The 19,172-nt window shown below is 38.6% G+C and overlaps 2 long non-coding RNA genes and 1 pseudogene across 5 annotated transcripts in view; 1 reads left to right on the top strand and 2 right to left on the bottom strand.

Moving 5' to 3' along the window:
* The window catches only part of LOC114668746 (zinc finger protein 208-like), a 690,636-nt pseudogene that overhangs the window by 299,370 nt on the left and 372,094 nt on the right, over window positions 1-19,172 (bottom strand).
* The window catches only part of LOC127527878 (uncharacterized), a 438,124-nt gene that overhangs the window by 185,152 nt on the left and 233,800 nt on the right, over window positions 1-19,172 (top strand). The gene's annotated exons all lie outside the window — the stretch shown is intronic.
* On the bottom strand, window positions 8,307-9,937 carry LOC127527902 (uncharacterized). Of its 2 annotated transcripts, XR_007935077.1 has the most exons (4): window positions 9,232-9,937; window positions 8,979-9,123; window positions 8,762-8,835; window positions 8,307-8,544 (listed from the first exon to the last, which is right to left on the bottom strand). It is a non-coding gene; the product is annotated as an uncharacterized LOC127527902 (long non-coding RNA). The 2 variants fall into 2 exon arrangements; XR_007935076.1 differs by having other exon boundaries at window positions 8,307-8,835.

Genomic DNA, 19,172 nt, shown 5'->3' with positions numbered 1-19,172 from the left:
CGACTTCTGTAGATTGGCTATGCCTAATTCAACATGGCTGTGTGTGAGATGGAAGTAAACGAGATAGCACAAGAATTAATTAGAAAAATGCTTACTACTGCCGATGAAATGGATTCTGCCGAAGATATCACATATTTCAGAGAGAGAATTGTTGCAGAGAAATGGAAGAATGCAAGAAGACCGACGTTCCAGTTTGAATTAAATATCACACATTTTACTTAACCATGTAATTTCACATTTATGATCTTTTCACACTGCTGACATTATTCTGCAAAACCAAAATTATTTCTCTCCTTCCATACTTTACATTATGTTAACTGGGCTACTTATTTGTGGTCTAATAATATTACATACCTGTGAAGGAGATCCTCTTTTCTCCAAGTCCAGAGGCAGCAAGGCTCGCTTTGACAAACACACTTGGTATTTTGGTAGAAGTCTGGTCACTTAGACAACAGAAATTATGTGTGTACATTATGTGATGTACTATGCTTGGAGAAGGCATCCTTCTAGTAGACCTAAATTGCATCCTTGGGTTGTTTGAGCCCCCATACGGGGCAAATAGCCGTGCTACCTCTGCTGTTAATTAAAAGAAGCAACACATTTAATTTTTGACATGCAGCAATATAGTTTTTAACAAGATAAAATTGAATGTGTTCAATAAATGTGCTCATCACTGTATTTCTTTCACTGCAACACTGAAAGCCCAGTTAAATGTAGAGGAGAATCATCCTTTCTGGAATGTGGGCACCATGTTTTGAGGATTGTTTAGGAAAGCTAGAAGTAGCAACACACTACAAATAACTACAGAAGGGTAAAACTGAATCAGGATACCAGGAAACACTGTATAAAAAATATGCTCACTAAACTGCAAGGAACCACAGGTCTTAGAGAAAGAGAGAGACAGAGTATAAATAAATGTTTAAAACCTACTTTAAACAGTAATTATGGGGGGTGGTGAAAAACAAAGAAAGGTGTTGTTTAATTACGAAAAGGGGGGAAAAAACAGGTAAAACAACAACAAAAAAAACCCCAGAAACCAATTGTATGAAGAATACAAACTGAAATGAAAATGAATCAAATTTTTATATATAAAAAGTGGTAGAAAAAGCAGAAAAAGGCAAAGGTAGTAGACTAACAATTACATAGAATAAAAAATTAAAAATACAATTACATGAAAAATATAAACAATGTGATATAAGAAAATAGAACATATTGGTAAACATAGAAAAATAATTAAGAAAAAAGTAAAAAATGAAATACAGTCACATATTGAGAAATCAAGGAAAAATACATGCATAACAACATAGGAAATTAGTAACGGAAAGCTATTTAATAGCATGAAAAATTAACTCAAAATTGTTTCCACAGTCTTTCTGCTGTGGGTTACTGAATGTACTAAAACAAACACTTGCAACAATATATGTGTATAACATACCGTTAAGTGAGAAGAAAAACAACTGTTCATATTAAAGTTTATTATCCTAAAAATGCACATAAACCTGTTTTGTTTCCTCCACACCCTTTGCATCAAATTATTTTCTGCATTCTCAGTCTACCAAAATCACTTGACAGTAGGTGAAAACTGCATTTTAAGATAACCACTGTTCAATTATACTCATTAAGTTTCCATCCAGTTTTTTGCGAGGTTTTGTTATCGACAAACAGAATATAAGTAAAAAAAATTTGCGAAATTTGCTGTCTCCAGCCTGTTTCCATCAAACTGGCTTTTTATCGATAAAATGGTGTGCGCGATGACGTCATCCCCCCCAAAACGAACTGTCGCATAACTTTTGTTGTATCGCGAAAAAAATCTGCCCTTGAGCCGTTTCCATACATATGTCGCAAATTATCTACCTTTTGTTTTCCACGTTACACCCCCTCCACTAAACAAAGAAACAAAGAAATGGAGAGATTATTCAGACAGTTTTTTGCAATTTGCCAGCTTACTGTTATTTCAGTTTCACAAATAATTGGAATTGTACATAATATCCGAAGACGACAGCAGAATGAAGCAGTTGCTTGTCTGATAGCCCTAGAGCTCGAAGAAAGTACCTCAGTGCGACGAAACCCACGGGTATGGGAGAGACGACGGAATAAGACCTTCTGGGAGGAGTTGGTGGAGAGACACTTAACAGAAAATCTTTGGCTGCAACATTTTATAATGACACGGCCGACGTTTGACATGTTGTGTGGATTCATCAGTCCTGATGTTGCGCCCATCACAGGTTGCCACCGACCACCGGTTCCAACCCAAAAGCGGATTGCCATCGCCCTTTACAAGCTGGCAACCTGCGCCAAGTATAGAGTAGTTGGAGAAACTTTCGGGGTTAGTAAAACTACCGTCCATCGATGTGTATATGCTGTGTGCACCGCTATTAAAGAAAAATTAATGCGGCGTTATATCAGACTTCCGACTGAAGCGGAGGCCAATGAAATTGCATACCGCAATTCCTTGGTGCATCTTGTGCCACAGATTTACGGTGCGCTGGATGGCACGCTTGTGCCTATTCTTCCCCCGACGGAAGGCTACCGCGATTACATTAATCGCAAAGGGTGGCCATCTATTGTTCTCCAGGCCCTTGTTGATGACAGGTGCATGATACGAGACATTTGCGTTGGCACTCCTGGAAGTGCCCATGATGCAGCTGTGTTTGCAGCATCGGATCTGTACAGGTGAGCCTACCTTTCAACATCCCTTCACAGTGCGATAACAACTGAATTAACCTGCTTCCCTTAAGGTTTTTAATTAAAACTGAAATTTGAATTAATACAAAATAACGACGTTTAATCAAAAAAAAAAACTCTCTTCATCAGACCATGCGAACCGCTCCGCCATTCTCGTTTTGATTGCACGTGATGAAAATGTGACACATTTATTTGCGTTAAAGCCCTTTTTTCCGACAAAAACTGTTTCCAATGTAGTTTTTGCGACATCTGAAGTATCGATATAGAATTTATGCGCTAAAGTTAAACGGAAAAATATTATGTCGACATGTACAACATTTTATCGATAATTAGCATTTCCATCGGCTATATCGGTAAAAAAATTTGAAGCGCTAAATATTTTTTCGCAAAAACTCCTTGGATGGAAACCTGGCTAGTGTAACAAAGTGAATATAAAGAGGCGAGTATGTTTATAAAATGATGGCTCCAACTCAACTATTGTGCGACATTCACAAAATATTTCTGTTAGATTTAATAGCTCTTCGGTATTCAGCAACTGATATTTCGTTTGTGATGTGGCTACCGTCAGGTCTTTCTGTTTACTTGTAGGCAGGTTTGTATTTTGCAGACAAATAACTATTGCAAATTTACAGCGCTATTAGCACAGCCACCTAAAATACAGTAGTATATCTTGAACAGGAGTAGAGTGAGTACTCGACAAAGTGGGGGTAGGTCTTCGGCAATCAAGTGGGGCACTTACAGCTGAAACCTCATGTGCTGATTCCTGAGGGGATGAAGAGGTTAGAGCTTCCTGAATTAAAACTGCCGCTTCACGTAGCAACTCTGGGCAACTTTTTGTAGCAGTCATATTCGCCATGGACACTCACAAGCACAACTTTAAGCATGCGCTTTGGTACCTTGAGAATCATATGGCTCATAGTTCGATTACTCTAGGCTGAAGGTAACACTCAACAAATCAATAACTAGAGGGTGTGTTAGAGCCCACCCTCTCAACTTTGACGAGTGAAAGTGACAGTTTTATTTCAAGTCGTATTTCATGATGGTTTGGAGGAATGTTACGGACAAAATGAAATAAATAAATAAGCAACAAAAAACATATTTCGTGACACATTTATTTATTTATGCTCTCATTTCATGGCAAATTTATTTATTAAGGCTTCATTTCATGATACATTTATTTATTTATGCTCACATTTCACAGAACTTTAATTTATTTGCGCATTTATTTATTTATTTATTTCATTTTGTCCGAAATAGTCCTCCATATTCTTACAGTCACTTTATCTTGACCGTCCACCTTTAGAAATTACACCCACCTTTCTTTTTTACGTATCCAAAAGGCAATTGGCTAAAGTGGCCGATGAATGACAAATAACACCGATTAGCTATTTGTTGAATAAAACGGTGATTGACCGCGAGGTTTAAATTTGCGATTGGCTGATCAGTGACCGACGTGCGCAAAATTAATATTTGATTGGCTGAAGTCGAAAATGATATTAACTCCCATTTTACTCCGGTCTGCAGCAATATCTAGTTGAGATATTTCTGCAGCCCGGAGTAAAATGGGCGTAAATATTATTATCGACTTCAACCAATCATATATTTAATTTGTGAACGTCTGGCACTGATGAGCCAATCGAAAATTTAAACGTCACGGTCAATCACCTTTTTATTTAACAAATCGCCAATCGGTGTTATTTGTCATGCATGCTCCACGTTAGGTAATTGCCTTATGGATACGTAAAAAGAAAGGTGGGAGTAATTTCTAAAGGTGGACGGTCAAGATAACATGACTGAAAGAGACGGAGTGTATATTCGTAAAATACATCAGCGACAAGTGCCACTATCTTACACTATAACACTCTGTCGAGTGCATTATTAAGACTGCAGTGCATTTTTACTTAAGTCATTTATGATTAGCGCCTCTGAAAAAATAATGATAATAAAAGTTTGGATATGAGATATTCATCGTTACTAAACAAGGTCTGAAGAAAATTTAAATGAATATAACAATACAAATTTGTGTCCGCCTAATTTGAATGGATTGACGTGGATTTAAGTGTGGGCTCTACTTGACTGAGTCAATCAGATTAAAACAAATGTTTGACTGTTGTTGTTTACTCGAATGTCCAAATGAAATAGTCGCCAACATTTAACAAGTCACTTTAAAGACGGGCTATAAACGTATTACAATTTTAAACGCTGAATAAACTGTCAGAGATAAATCTTTACTTCTATAATACACAACCCTAAAATGTGTTTTATTACTTTCATTACTCTTTATCCACGTTTATTTATTTAAGTATTCCTAATACTCCATTGTCCCCACGTCTGCCTGCAGATCAGCCTCTGTTCTTTGTTTGCTGATGTCTGTTAAATATTCTGCGGTCTTCATGTCTCAACACACCAGCAGCTCTAGTTTGTTTCTTGCCTGTGGATCTCGTAGTTAAGTTTGTTTTATGATTACAGAATATTACAAATCACATACTTGACACTCTCACGTTCATGTATCAGGGACCAGACTACATTAAGAAAGCTGGCAATAAAATTGTGACTTTAAAGAATCCCATTGGCTGTCTCTACATGTTATCAGTGTTAAATGTAAGAAACACAGTGCTAATAGTAAACTTTCAATTATTATTTTTATAATGAAGTTTACTATGTTAAACGATCTGTGAAGAACAAATATTATGCCTTTAAAAGAGTAATAATTTTGCAGTTTTTGTGACTGTGCACCAGTTAATCAGGGTATTCAATTATTTGACTTAATTAGATCTTTATTAATATTTGGATTTTAAATACCTCTTTAAGATCACCAAATATATGTTCATTATAATACATAATACTTATGCAAAAGTGACATTTAGAGATTTAAACTTGACAGATGTTTGTAGTTCATATCTCATTTATCCTCCATTTGACTCCATCAGGTCCTAGTGGTGTGCTGAACACGACAGCCTGTCTTTAGGGTCTCTGAGACTGGAGGAGGTCAGGAGTCCAACTGTACAGCAGGCACTGATGGGCATCAGCATCACGACTGGTAACAAGACAGAGATGGCAGATAGTTCAGCTGGGCATCATCCTATATGACTACCCAAGCAAACAGCATATTAAGAGCACACAGAGTCTGTATACTCCAGTATGGCCCTGACATAACAACGTGTACAGCTGTAAACGACTCCACTTTACTGGTCATTTTAGTACACACTACACTGAGTCTGTCTAATCTTAACCATTAAATAATTCAATCTGAAAAGCTGGAAATTTATTTTAATAGTAATAATAATAATTCATTAAACTTTGGCAATATTTTTGGTAAGGCATTTTATTTCTGTTTGTCATAGGTTTAAATTGAAATATATATATATATATATATATATATATATATATATATATATATATATATATATATATATATATATATAGCTCGAAAAAAGTAAAGGAACCCTTTTTAATGAGAGTATAGTATCAAGTCAATGAAATGTCTGGGCTGTTGATCTGGTCAGTTAAGCAGCAGAGGGGCTTGTTTATCAGTTTCAGGTGCTTTGGTGCACTCGGGGGCAACACTGAGACGACCCCCCAAAGCAGGAATGAATGGTTTAACAGGTGGAGGGAATCCACTGACATTTTTCAATCCTCATCTGTTTTGTCACTCATTTTGCATTTAGCTGCGGTCACTGTCAGTACTGGTGGCATGAGGCCATACCTGGACCCTACAGAGCTGGCACAGGTAGTCCAACTTCTCCAGGATGGCACATCAATACCACATGCCATTGTCAGAAGGTTTGCTGTGTCTCCCAGCACAGTCTCAAGGGCATGGAGGAGATTCCAGGAGACAGGCAGTTCTTCTAGGTAAGCTGGACAGGGCACCTCGTAGAAGGTCCTTAACCCATCAGCAGGACCCACCGGTATCTGCTCCTTTGGGCAAGGAGGACCAGGATGAGCACTGCCAGAGCCTACAAAATGACCTCCAGCAGGTAGGCCACTGGTGTGAATGTCTCTGACCAAATAATCAGATACAGACTTCATGAGGGTGGCCTGAGGGCCCAATGTCCTCTAGTGGGCACCGTGCAGCTCAATTGGCATTTGCCATAGAGTAGCAGAATGGTAGGTCCACCACTGGCACCCTTAGCTCATGTGACAGACATGAAAGGGTTTGGAGAACGTTGCTTGTGACATCGTTCAGCATTACTGGTTTGGTGGTGGGTCAGTGATGGTATATCTGGGGGAGCATATCCATGGAGGAATGCACAGACCTCTACAAGCTAGACAATGGCACCTTGACTGTTGTTACATATCGGGATAAAATCCTTGGACCCATTGTCAGACCCTACGCTTGTTCCTCCTGGTGCACAACAATACCCGTCCAGGAGCTCAGTGATGCCCTGGTCCATATCTGGAGGAGATCTCCCAGTACACCATCCGTTGTCTCATTAGGATGTTGTCAGGTGAGGGGAAAGGGGTGGGTGGGGTTGGGGTGGATGGCAGCATACAAACTACTGAGTACAATTTGGAGTTGCTGCAATGAAATTTTGGCAAAATGGAGTCGCCTGCCTGCCTGCTGCATCATTTTTTTCTCTTTGATTTTCAGGGTGTCTTTGAATTCAGCCCTCTCTCTGTTGGTTGATCATTTTCATTTCCATCCTTTTGTTCCTCACACATCACCATATCAGTTCAAAGCAGTAGAAATAGCCAGCAGGATTTTTTCCCCCATTGAGATCTGATGTGTTTTCAAAGTGTTCCTTTAATTTTTTTGAGCAGTTCACTATATTATATATATATATATATATATATATATATATATATATATATATATATATATATATATATATACACACACATACACATAAACACTGACACACACTTAATGTCAAGACCTTAGAATATCAAGGTTCTAGCTGTGAGTTATGGTTTGAGAATACTGAGCTTCAGAGGTTTTGATTCTCCATTTATCAGGAGTATTTAATTCTTTTCCTTTAATTTTGTTCCTTTATATACAAGCTGCATTTTAAGTTAAAGACAATGCAAGTTTTATTGAAAATGTGGCTCCTAAATAAAGATAAGTAAGACCCTTATTGTTGTAGATTATGTTTGTAAGTGAACAGTAAAGTCTTGATCAGGACGCTCAGTTTCCAAGTTGTAGGATTACCGGTGAGTCCAGCAAAGTGCCATTTGTAGACGGCGTTGATACGAGAGGAGGCTCTGCTCAAATCTATCAGTTCTAGTCGTGTTAATACACGAGGTGATTGGGGCAGCACAAATTAAAACACTCAGTACTGTCACTACCAAAAACAACATTGTATTAATAATCATTCAGTATAAATCGTACAACCATTTCAAGAAATATTTACAATTAACAATAATGATGGGTCAGTTGAACTGAAAGAAAAATTAATCTTCTTTGTGCATTCTAACAAACAGACTGATCAGGGAATATACTAAAACATGCCCACTTCTATATATTATATATAAATAATATGTAATGAGGATAGACATGTTTGCTTGTAATGTTCAAAAAAAGTATTAAAACTGTACAATGCAGTTATAAAAGTTAAAGAAAAAATGCAGATGGCACAAATTGGCTAAAAACAGATACACAGACCATTTCAAATATACAGAACTTAATCAACAAAGTGTCCTTTATTATTTACATCAATAGTTAAATCAAATCTACACAACTCTATTATGCACAGTCAGTTTAACACTCAGAAATAAAAAATGGCCAAAGACAAATAAAGCAAGTGACGCGTTTATCAGAGGAGGCGTTGAGATGGAATCCTAAGTTGAGAAGCCTCAGTGATGTTGTCTGTCCTCAAACTCCAACAGTTGAAGTAAAAGTTTGTCAAACTCTTCGCTCACCTTAAAAAAAAAAAAAATTATTTTCACCAATGCTAAAAGTGTATTAATGTGTATTTTAAATTTCACTTTAAAAAAATATCTACATTTATATGTATTTAGTTTATATTCTTGTCTAAATTCACTACAAGTAAAATGTTATTCTGATTAACAAAAGAATGGTGCTGAAAATAAAAAGAAAGGACCGTCTGCTCCCAACACCACATTACGTCCCACTCACCGTCTGCTGGTCCATCAATGAGCAGACCTTCTACCTCTGGTAGAGAAATCCTCTCAACTGTTCCTCAAGCTTTACTAACAGCCAATCACAAAAAAAGAAACAGAGAGGACGTTACCCATAGAGACACTTTCTGTACTCATTAGAGACTCACTAAAGCCAAATCAGCACATCCAGAATGATGTGAACTCGGGGTGCCAATCTTTTCAAAAGTACCTACAGCTCTTCACATCACTTCATCAGGTAGTTGTGGAGGACATCTGTCAGCTCCTCATCTTCTACTGTATAGAGGTCATTACCCGGTGACCTTTAGGATCTTCGTCATTTTTAAACCATTTGGGTGACACCTTTTCAGATAAAACAACCTGTTGGACAAGCAAATACAAGAGTTTGGTGCTATAAAGTCATCATACCTCTTTGCTACTAGATAAATTGCAATAACAAACTTTTACTTGTTAACTGAACTAAGTTACCAGCAAGTGGTCATCTGCTGTATGGCCTTTTATGATGAACTCCAACAGTTTTTATGTTGAGTCCTCCTGGAGGCCCTGCTGATCTCTGCAGCCTCATAAACCTGAGCCCCTTGTTCTCGAGTCAGCTGCCCTACTGCAGCCACACAGCCACTGTGGAGACACACAGATAAATACATCAGACTGTCACATGAAGGATTTGTCTTGTGCAAGCTGTCTGGTTTTGGTCTGAACACTCCTGTTTTCTCATAAAAGTGGACGCTTTGGAATAAAGTTCAAACTTTCAGAATTACTCTGTGGTTCACTACAAAAATTCTCGCTCATGGTTATCTCAATAGTTTTTTAGAATACATTCATTATTTCAGAGTATTATGTATACCCCAATTTGGACACTACCTAAAGTAATTTGCAAGTCACAGACACGTCAAACTAAGATAAAAAGGATAAATAATAATAATAATAATTCATTACATTTATATAGCTCTTTTCTCAGTACTCAAAGCGCTATCCACACAGGGAGGAACCGGGAAGCGAACCCACAATCTTCCACAGTCTCCTTACTGCAAAGCAGCAGCACTACCACTGCGCCACCTGTGAGGTACAGTGCTCTCCCTTCTAAAAAATTAGTAAGAAGGGTTACAAAATAAAATCCCTGTTTGCTGAAGAAATGTCACCTTGCACTGAAAAAATTACAGTCATCAGACTTTTAATTGAAACAATTTCATTCAAAGAAAAACAAAACCCTCATCAAGAAATAAATATTTTTAAAATTAACATTTTTATAATTGGTGTCATTAATAGTGGAGGGCACGTTAAATGAATGCCACAATTAAAGGTATGCCACACATGAAGAAAAAAAAAAAATTATATATATATATATATATATATATATATATATATATATATATATATATAGGTGCTGGTCATAAAATTAGAGTATCATGACAAAGTTGATTTATTTCAGTAATTCCATTCAAAAAGTGAAACTTGTGTATTAGATTCATTCATTACACACAGACTGATGTATTTCAAATGTTTATTTCTTTTAATGTTGATGATTATAACTGACAACTAATGAAAGTCCCAAATTCAGTATCTCGGAAAATTAGAATATTGTGAAAAGGTTCAATATTGAAGACCCCTGGTGCCACACTCTAATCAGCTAATTAACTCAAAACACCTGCAAAAGCCTTTTAAATGGTCTCTCAGTCTAGTTCTGTAGGCTACACACTCATGGGGAAGACTGCTGACTTGACAGTTGTCCAAAAGACGACCATTGACACCTTGTACAAGGAGGGCAAGACACAAAAGGTCATTGCTAAAGAGGCTGGCTGTTCACAGAGCTCTGTGTCCAAGCACATTAATAGAGAGGCGAAGGGAAGGACAAGATGTGGTAGAAAAAAGTGTACAAGCAATAGGGATAACCGCACCCTGGAGAGGATTGTGAAACAAAACCCATTCAAAAATGTGGGGGAGATTCACAAAGAGTGGACTGCAGCTGGAGTCAGTGCTTCAAGAACCACCACACACAGATGTATGCAAGACATGGGTTTCAGCTGTCGCATTGCTTGTGTCAAGCCACTCTTGAACAAGAGACAGCGTCAGAAACGTCTCGCCTGGGACTGCTGCTGAGTGGTCCAAAGTTATGTTCTCTGATGAAAGTAAATTTTGCATTTCCTTTGGAAATTAAGGTCCCAGAGTCTGGAGGAAGAGAGGAGAGGCACAGAATCCACGTTGCGTGAGGTCCAGTGTAAAGTTTCCACAGTCAGTGATGGTTTGGGGTGCCATGTCATCTGCTGGTGTTGGTCCATTGTGTTTTCTGAGGTCCAAGGTCAACGCAGCCGTCTACCAGGAAGTTTTAGAGCACTTCATACTTCCTGCTGCTGACGAACTTTATGGAGATGCAGATTTCATTTTCCAACAGGACCTGGCACCTGCACACAGTGCTAAAGCTACCAGTACCTGGTTTAAAGACCATGGTATCCCTGTTCTTGATTGGCCAGCAAACTCGCTTGACCTTAACCCCATAGAAAATCTATGGGGTATTGTGAAGAGGAAGATGCAATACGCCAGACCCGACAATTCAGAAGAGCTGAAGGCCACTATCAGAGCAACATGGGCTCTCATAACACCTGAGCAGTGCCACAGACTGATCGACTCCATGCCACGCCACATTGCTGCAGTAATCCAGGCCAAAGGAGCCCCAACTAAATAGTGAGTGCTGTACATGCTCATACTTTTCATGTTCATACCTTTCAGTTGGCCAACATTTCTAAAAATCCTTTTTTTGCATTGGTCTTAATTGATATTGTAATTTTCCGAGATACTGAATTTGGGACTTTCATTAGTTGTCAGTTATAATTATCAACATTAAAAGAAATAAACATTTGAAATACATCAGTCTGTGTGTAATGAATGAATCTAATATACAAGTTTCACTTTTTGAATGGAATTACTGAAATAAATCAACTTTGTCATGATATTCTAATTTTATGACCAGCACCTGTAAAGTTTAAAGCCAAACAATATCTACATACTTCTGTCATATCACCTATCTATATATATATTTCACTAAGCCGCCGCCAGCGCAAGCAAGACACCCATGGAAGCACGCAGGACGGAGCCACGCCCACCAAATCTAAGACCAATGGATACGACGACAACTCGCAGAGCTACGCCCACCAACTCGGACGTGACGACTCAGAAAACACAGCGTCATTTATGTTCGTCTGTGCTAGAGTCCACATGCACCTCTGAGCCATGTTGACTGTTCATAGAGGCATGTTTCTCGCGGATGTGAATCGCTGTATGCAGCGTGTAAAACAGTTTGCGAGGGGTATCCCATGGGATCCTTAAAACAATCCTTTAAAACTGAGGTTAAAACACAATGAAGGAAGCAGTCTTTAAAAACCAATAAGCCCGGTGCCTCTTTTTATTTGGCATCTCACCTGCTTCACCGATGCAGGCCCTGCAACAGTCGAGACGCTCTCTCAGCAGCTGACCTTCTCTGTGCCTGACTCCACTACTGTCAGTCGCCTGATTAAAAATGGCTTTTTGAAGGGGAGCTATGGACCCTCTATACCACAGGAACACATTGCCTTCGAGCCTGCTCTCGCTCACTCTAACGTACCGGCTTTCTCTCTCTCCTCACTCGCTCGCACACTGCACAGGGGAGAAACGCCCGCAGCATGACTCCACCCGGAAACCGTTTCAGCCACACTTCCACACCCCTCGCTATGCTGTGAGCGCGGCGATTATTTATTTAAAAATGGCCTTTTGAAGGGGAGCTGTAGACCCGCTATACTACAGGAACACCTGTGACATTGCCTTCACATTGTTTTCCTTTTATTTCTGATCCCGTCAACCAGATCAGACACCCAGGCAAACAACACTAAATAATCAATAGCTGCAACTACTTTGCCCACCCCAACTCCTCACCTGAGTCGGTTTCATCTGTGTTCAGCAGTGTTTCCCAAACTCGGTCCTGGTGAACCCCTGTGGCTGCAGGGTTTTGTTCCAACCAGATTCCTAATCATTAATGCCGGTGAAACTCATCCGGGATAAGTCGGTTTTTCAAACGCAGCCGTGTAGCAGATTAGCTGGATGTAATAATCCGAGATGAATGCGCGCCCCTGCGCTGAGTGAAAAGCCAATGTATATTGAGTCTAGAAAACATGATCAGCAAGTCTTTGATAGGCTGCAACAAAATGATTAAGAAATGGGTGCATTTTTATCACATAAGCTGTGTGTGTGTGTGGGTGGGTGTTAGTTAGTTAATTAGTTACTCGAAGGATTTCAAGATTTAATATGCACAAGCGGTAACACTGCAAAAGCAGCCCAAACCAGAAAAGATGGAGGGCAAAAAGTGGCTGACAAATTAAACGCGTGTGCATTGTACTTACTGAAAGCAGCGTTACGGATTTTGCAAATGTTAATTTTTTTCCTTCTGCTTAAAAAACATTAAAAAAGCGGTGTGATTATGCGGCGTGGGTTGGTATGCAACGTGTAAAACAGTTTGTTTGTCGCGGATAATTTGCCTTTTACTTTTACACGAAGACAATTTCCTGTTACATTTGCCTTTGCGATGACAATTAATAAGGCATAGGGCCAAACTTTCAAAAAGATATGCATGTATCTGCCAAAACCAGTTTTCAGTCATGGACAGTTGTATGTTGCTCTCTCCGGAGTTCCATCTTTTCATTCACTTACTGGTATGCCTGCAGGAACATGTGCAGCGAGCGAGCGAGCGACACACACACATATAGGCGCGCGCGAGAGAGAGAGCGCTGGACACATAAGAATAATAATACTTCATTACATTGATATACCGGTGTTTTCAGTATTCAAAGCGCTGTCCACACAAGGAGGAACCGGGAGGCGAACCCAAAATCTTCCACAGTCTCCTTACTGAAAAGCAGCAACACTACCACTGCGCTACAAGGCAGTTAAAGGATAAACCGGGCTCGATTTTGTTTTCACTTCTGTTTACAGCGATCGGATCGTAGCGTGCATTATTGCAATGTTACTTTTCTTGGTGGCTTATTACATTACGGATGTTTTACAAGTTCATTTTTTTCCCTGTGCTTAAAAGACATTAAAAAAGTATTTCTCAACTGTGACTCCGGAACAACTCAGTACGCAAGCTATATTAAGCGTCAACAACGAAGACTCGCTACACCTTAATAAACAAGTGCTGACACTTATCCCTGCCAACAAAGTAACTTTCACCAGCGTGGCCTCCATCATCACAGACGATCCTGCTTTCAGTCACGGACAATTGTATGTTGCTCTCTCCAGAGGTCCATCTTTTCATTCACTCACAGTGGTATCCTCAAACCCACCCCATTTGGACAACTCTGTCGTTCAGGTAGTGTTCACCAATCAATACATAATTATGCGGCATATGCTATGCCGCAGGTTGGCTAGTGTCCATATATTTGATCTCTTTTCACTTTTATCTTTTCGTCAATATCGCATTGAATTTTTATTCCGTGTTTGGAATTACATCGTGACAACGCAACGTATAACTGCCCGTGAGTGAATATCGTTTCTTTCTCTCTAAACGAACTGCGTCTGACAATAGCATTCACACAAATGAGAAATGATTGAACCATGTGCGTGGTTGTAAATGTTTTAGATTTGTTCAGGACTTTTACAAATTTCTTTGCATAAGCTCTTGTCTTGAGGGGCTTGAAATTTTCTCTCACGGGATTTCACTTTCACCAAACAACAAATCTTTTATTTCTCGCAGATACGCCTCTTCATTGGGAAGAAACACTACTTTTGGCAACACGAATTAGACAATCTACAAGTATCTGACTTAAAAGTTTAAATCTGAACAATATATTCGATCTCTTTTTGCTGTTCTGTTATTTCACAGAGTAATACTTTCTGTTTGTTATTGCTAATGTGATCTTTGCTATCATTTTTTTTGAGACTTTTGAATTTTCATACTTCCATTATCTCTAACCTGCTCTGCATGTGTACCGCGCCAACATTTTTGAATTCTTTACCTCGCCCTACTTTGTCACCTACTCTTTGTCTTTTATTTCCGGCCCCCGCAGTGTTAAATCTCTTGGCACAAAGTCTCGTCTCGTGGAATGTAAAAGGGTCTCTCTGAGAAAGTCACGTCTCGTCTCTCTTCCTAAGATTTTTTAATTATAATACAGAGATGAGTCAAAGTTTCAGTTAATTAAAAGAAAAAGAAAGATTCTGTCATTTAAATGCAAAATCATTTTAGTTATCCGATGATCAAGTAATAAGTCACTTCTTCAAGTAATTTAATAATATTTTCATAATTCTTTCCTTTCCATAAATTCAGGAATACCCATCATGCTGAAAAGAAAGTGCAAGTTCACAGAGCACATGAACAGCAAATATCAATGTTTTCAAAAGGCCATAACAGACTCAATTAAGGGGCTGATGCTCACAAGATTCAATTTCACTAGCAGGCTATGAAAAAATTTCTATTAATATTTATCCAAGATTTACTGAGAAAAACTGCTTCAGTTGAAAAATATAAAAGAATATATATTAATGTAAATAAAACTACATTGAAAAGAGTCAAATTATTTTTATTTTGTTAGAAGTGAATTTACCACATGTATAAAACAGTTTGTTACACAGTTATGACAGTTAAGCTATCCCAATAAGAATGGAAGAAATGAAGTCTGTTCATTTAAGAGGCTTGACCTATTCAAAATATTTAATGGCTTATTACAGGGGTGTCAAACTTAAAAACACAGTGGACCATAATTAAAAACTTGGACAAAGTCGCGGGCCAACCTTGATATTTATTGAAAAAAATGTCTACAATTGAGGAAGTTTTTCCTTCTCATCAGATGTAACGATGAACCTTTTCATATGGAAACAAACTTAAGTTTTGCTTAAACACTGAATCTGGAACAAGCAAAGCTTAATACTATAAACACATGTGAAATCAAATGTCAAATAAAAGACACATCTGTGGCATCCATCCATCCATCCATTTTCCAACCCGCTGAATCCAAACACAGGGTCACGGGGGTCTGCTGGAGCCAATCATTCATTTCTTAAATAAAATAAAAACAAAAATCTTATGCCTCTTTGGGGTCATGGTCTGAGCTGAGGAAATCCTCAGGATTGAGTGAAGGTGTTCATCAGTGAGACGACTCCTGTGTGATGTTGCTCACACAGATATGTGCTGCCGAACATAGAGAGCATTTGAGCAGCTCGGGTACGGAGCCTTGGCATTGTGTCAGGGATGTAACATGGAAACTGCAGCACCCACAGCGTCGTACTTTGACTTCAGTGTGTCACTACACTGGAGTTCGATCAGCTCCATTTGGAGGTTAGTTGCTGCGCTTTCCACGTCAACTGCAAACGGATTACTTGTGAATTTCCCATTGGTATTAATAAAGTATCTATCTATCTATCTATCTATCTATCTATCTATCTATCTATCTATCTATCTAAGCAGTTCAAACCTACATTTCTGGGCATCAAAGTCGGAAAATATTTAAACTGCTGTGCTTGTTCTTTATTAGGAAATGTAGCACGGCCATTGTTGTTTGAAGGAGAACCTGACCACCTGATCCCAAACATTTCTGAGTGTCTCGTTGAGAGCAGCTGCAAGAATTTTGGGGCCCTCTTTCTTGCAGGATAGGCTTTGTCTTGTTGGACTGAGTCCTGCTATCATACATGTTATTATTACTGACGATTGTGCAGACCTGGACTACAGAGCCACAATACAACTAGTATGTGCTAAAACTCAAACATTTATTTTTGCATTTACTCAAAAGCATTGATAAATTAAGTTTGTTTTCTTTTTCTGTTTATTTGAATAACTAAATATTACATTATATCACCAATAACTATTCCCTGTATTTTTTTTTTTATTATCTAGCTGCAAGGAGATACAGCACTTCAAGCAGACCAGGAGGATAAAATATCACACCTTGCTCTGTCGTGGGATCTGCCAGCTGTATCCACAACTAACAGGAGGTGGCTACATAATACAATGTTGCTCCATGCTGTAAGTTTAAAAACATATATATGGTTGAAATCATGTTTTAAGTTGATGTATACAGTATGTTACATAGTCAATTTGTGATTCATAGCAACACGACTTTTACTTATAAAAGTCAAAAACATAATACATTTTCTGCTCTCTAGAGAGTGTTAGCTCAGCAAACTCCTTCTCATTATTGTGAATTTATGATGCTCCCTCGAGTGACCCATCACTTTTCCTCTCTCCACATCAATCCACTTTTTAATGTTGCATAAAATCTACTATTGATTTCATACATTTTATTAAAGTTGCTTTTGCAAGTTGTTAGAAGGACCACACGGCAGGTAAAACAGTTCAGATGTGGCCTTAAGGAAAGTATTCTATGGGCAGATGTTGTTCCCCTGATGTTCCTCAGGGCAAAAGACATGGACTACACACCAGAGGTAACCCATCTTTAAGTTGTAGTTTTTGCACTACTGTATTTATAACTTCTTTCAGATAGCCGTTTTTCAGGATGATTTAAATCTTTCAGAACAGGCATATTAACTGGGTCTGGCAACAAGCGAATTACTCAACTTGGCAGTTCGTGATTTTCATTTGTGTGAATATTCTCTTTAAAGATGATTCTAGAGAGAATTAACTGGCCGACAGATGCTTGTAGCGATGACAATGATGAAGAGTTCTGTGTGGAAACCAAGTGCCGGGTTGCAGGTTTCTTGAGAATGTTAATTGAAAGTGGTATGTTTATATATTTTGCTCTGTGTCAAGGAAGACAATACCTCCTGATAAAAATCATCTCTTACACTTCACATATTTTGCAGCAACATCAAGAGAGTTGGCTGAACTCCTTAAATTCTGGGTGGGATGGGAGATCCTGCCAAAGGAGCTTAATGTTGAGCTATCAACTAGTACCTGTACAACATCAGCCACATGTTTTGATAAACTGAGGATACCAGCACACCTCCAGAGCTCCTCAGACTTTGCGACTTCATGTGAAGCTTCAGTTAGCAGTGTTTATTCTGGTTTTGGCCTTGTCTGATCATTGAAATGCTTCTTATCCACACATTTGATTTGTCTTTCATTTACAGGACAGTTGTGTAACTTTCGAACGGTTAGCTGTACTATGCAATTCCTTGTTACTACTGAAGCTTAATATTAGTATAAAGTATTCTTTGGACACAGTCTTTTCTCAGTGTCTTATTCTTCACAAATCAGTCTCTGTTCTCTTGCTAGGACAATATATATGGTTGGTAACAGATAATTCAGTCGCATGAAATAAGGACAACACATGTCTGTGGGTATTTAAAAAAAAGAAAAGTCCAAAAACTGTCACCTTAATCAGTTGAATATGCTTCTAATAAGTTGCACAGTTTCAACATAATTGGCCACTGCATCGTCACAGCTGTCTGCTGGAGCAAGCAATGAGGCAGCTTCTGTATCAGTGAGATCACAGGGCACAGACACACTGCCATGGTGGCTATGAGGTCCAACCCAGTCAACTCCGTAATTGATGTCAACCTGAAAATATACAACACTGATGTTAAATACAGTATTTGTATTACTATTTTTTCCACAAGTATAAACTCCCAACTAGTTAGTCATTGTTTTTATTCTGAAGTTTGTTGAAAACTGATCATGACAATATCTCCTGGTTACAGTTGTCCCCAGAAATGGGAACAATATCAAATTTCATTCCCCCCCTAGAATCCAGATTCTTTTGTTAGATTCCATGAATGTGTTATTGTACAGAAAATTTCAGTATACTGCAAACTACAATCAGTACCTTTGTGGAGTCATCTAGATCTTGTGCCATGCGTCCCATCCATAGCTGGCTGTAAAGGAGTTTGGTTTCCTTCACTTCGCAGGTCGTGGTGGTTCCAGGCATTCTAGAAGGAGTTAAGGTTCCTTTGTATTAATGGAAGGAAATTCCAGTGCAGTGAGAACAAATGAAGCTCATTGTCTGGCTCAAGACGTTGCTGTCTTTCCAATGTGAAAAATATGGAGTAGAAAATGTCAAGTACATGCTCATACACATCTCTCCACATCCTCTCAATTCTGATGGGTGAAAAAGAAACACTGTTGAGATAGTCTGAATTAAAAGTCTAAACTTATGAAATTTAGACCACTTAAGCAGCCACGCACTCTCTGTAATATCCTGTGGAGTGCTGTTATTGGATAAAATGAGAGACTTAAGATGTAGAAGGCAGTCTCTCATTTTTAGGCCGACAGATTTGGAACAAGAGCTCCAGTTCTTTAACTCTGGCCAGCTGCAACTGTAGAAGACCTTTGGACTATTCAAGCTATCCTTACAGCACAATAACAATATCATTCAGAATATCCAAAATTATATATATACACCTTTGGTTGTGTACGCTTCTTCCTGCGATGTGTGAATTCCTATTGACTCCTCTTCTTTGAGCCATGAGTTCTGCTACATCAACAAGTTCTCCACCCT

The sequence above is a fragment of the Erpetoichthys calabaricus genome, chromosome 1 (genome assembly GCF_900747795.2).
Source record: "Erpetoichthys calabaricus chromosome 1, fErpCal1.3, whole genome shotgun sequence".
Taxonomy (NCBI): Eukaryota; Metazoa; Chordata; class Cladistia; order Polypteriformes; family Polypteridae; genus Erpetoichthys; species Erpetoichthys calabaricus.
This window is presented reverse-complemented; position numbering and strand designations above follow the sequence as displayed.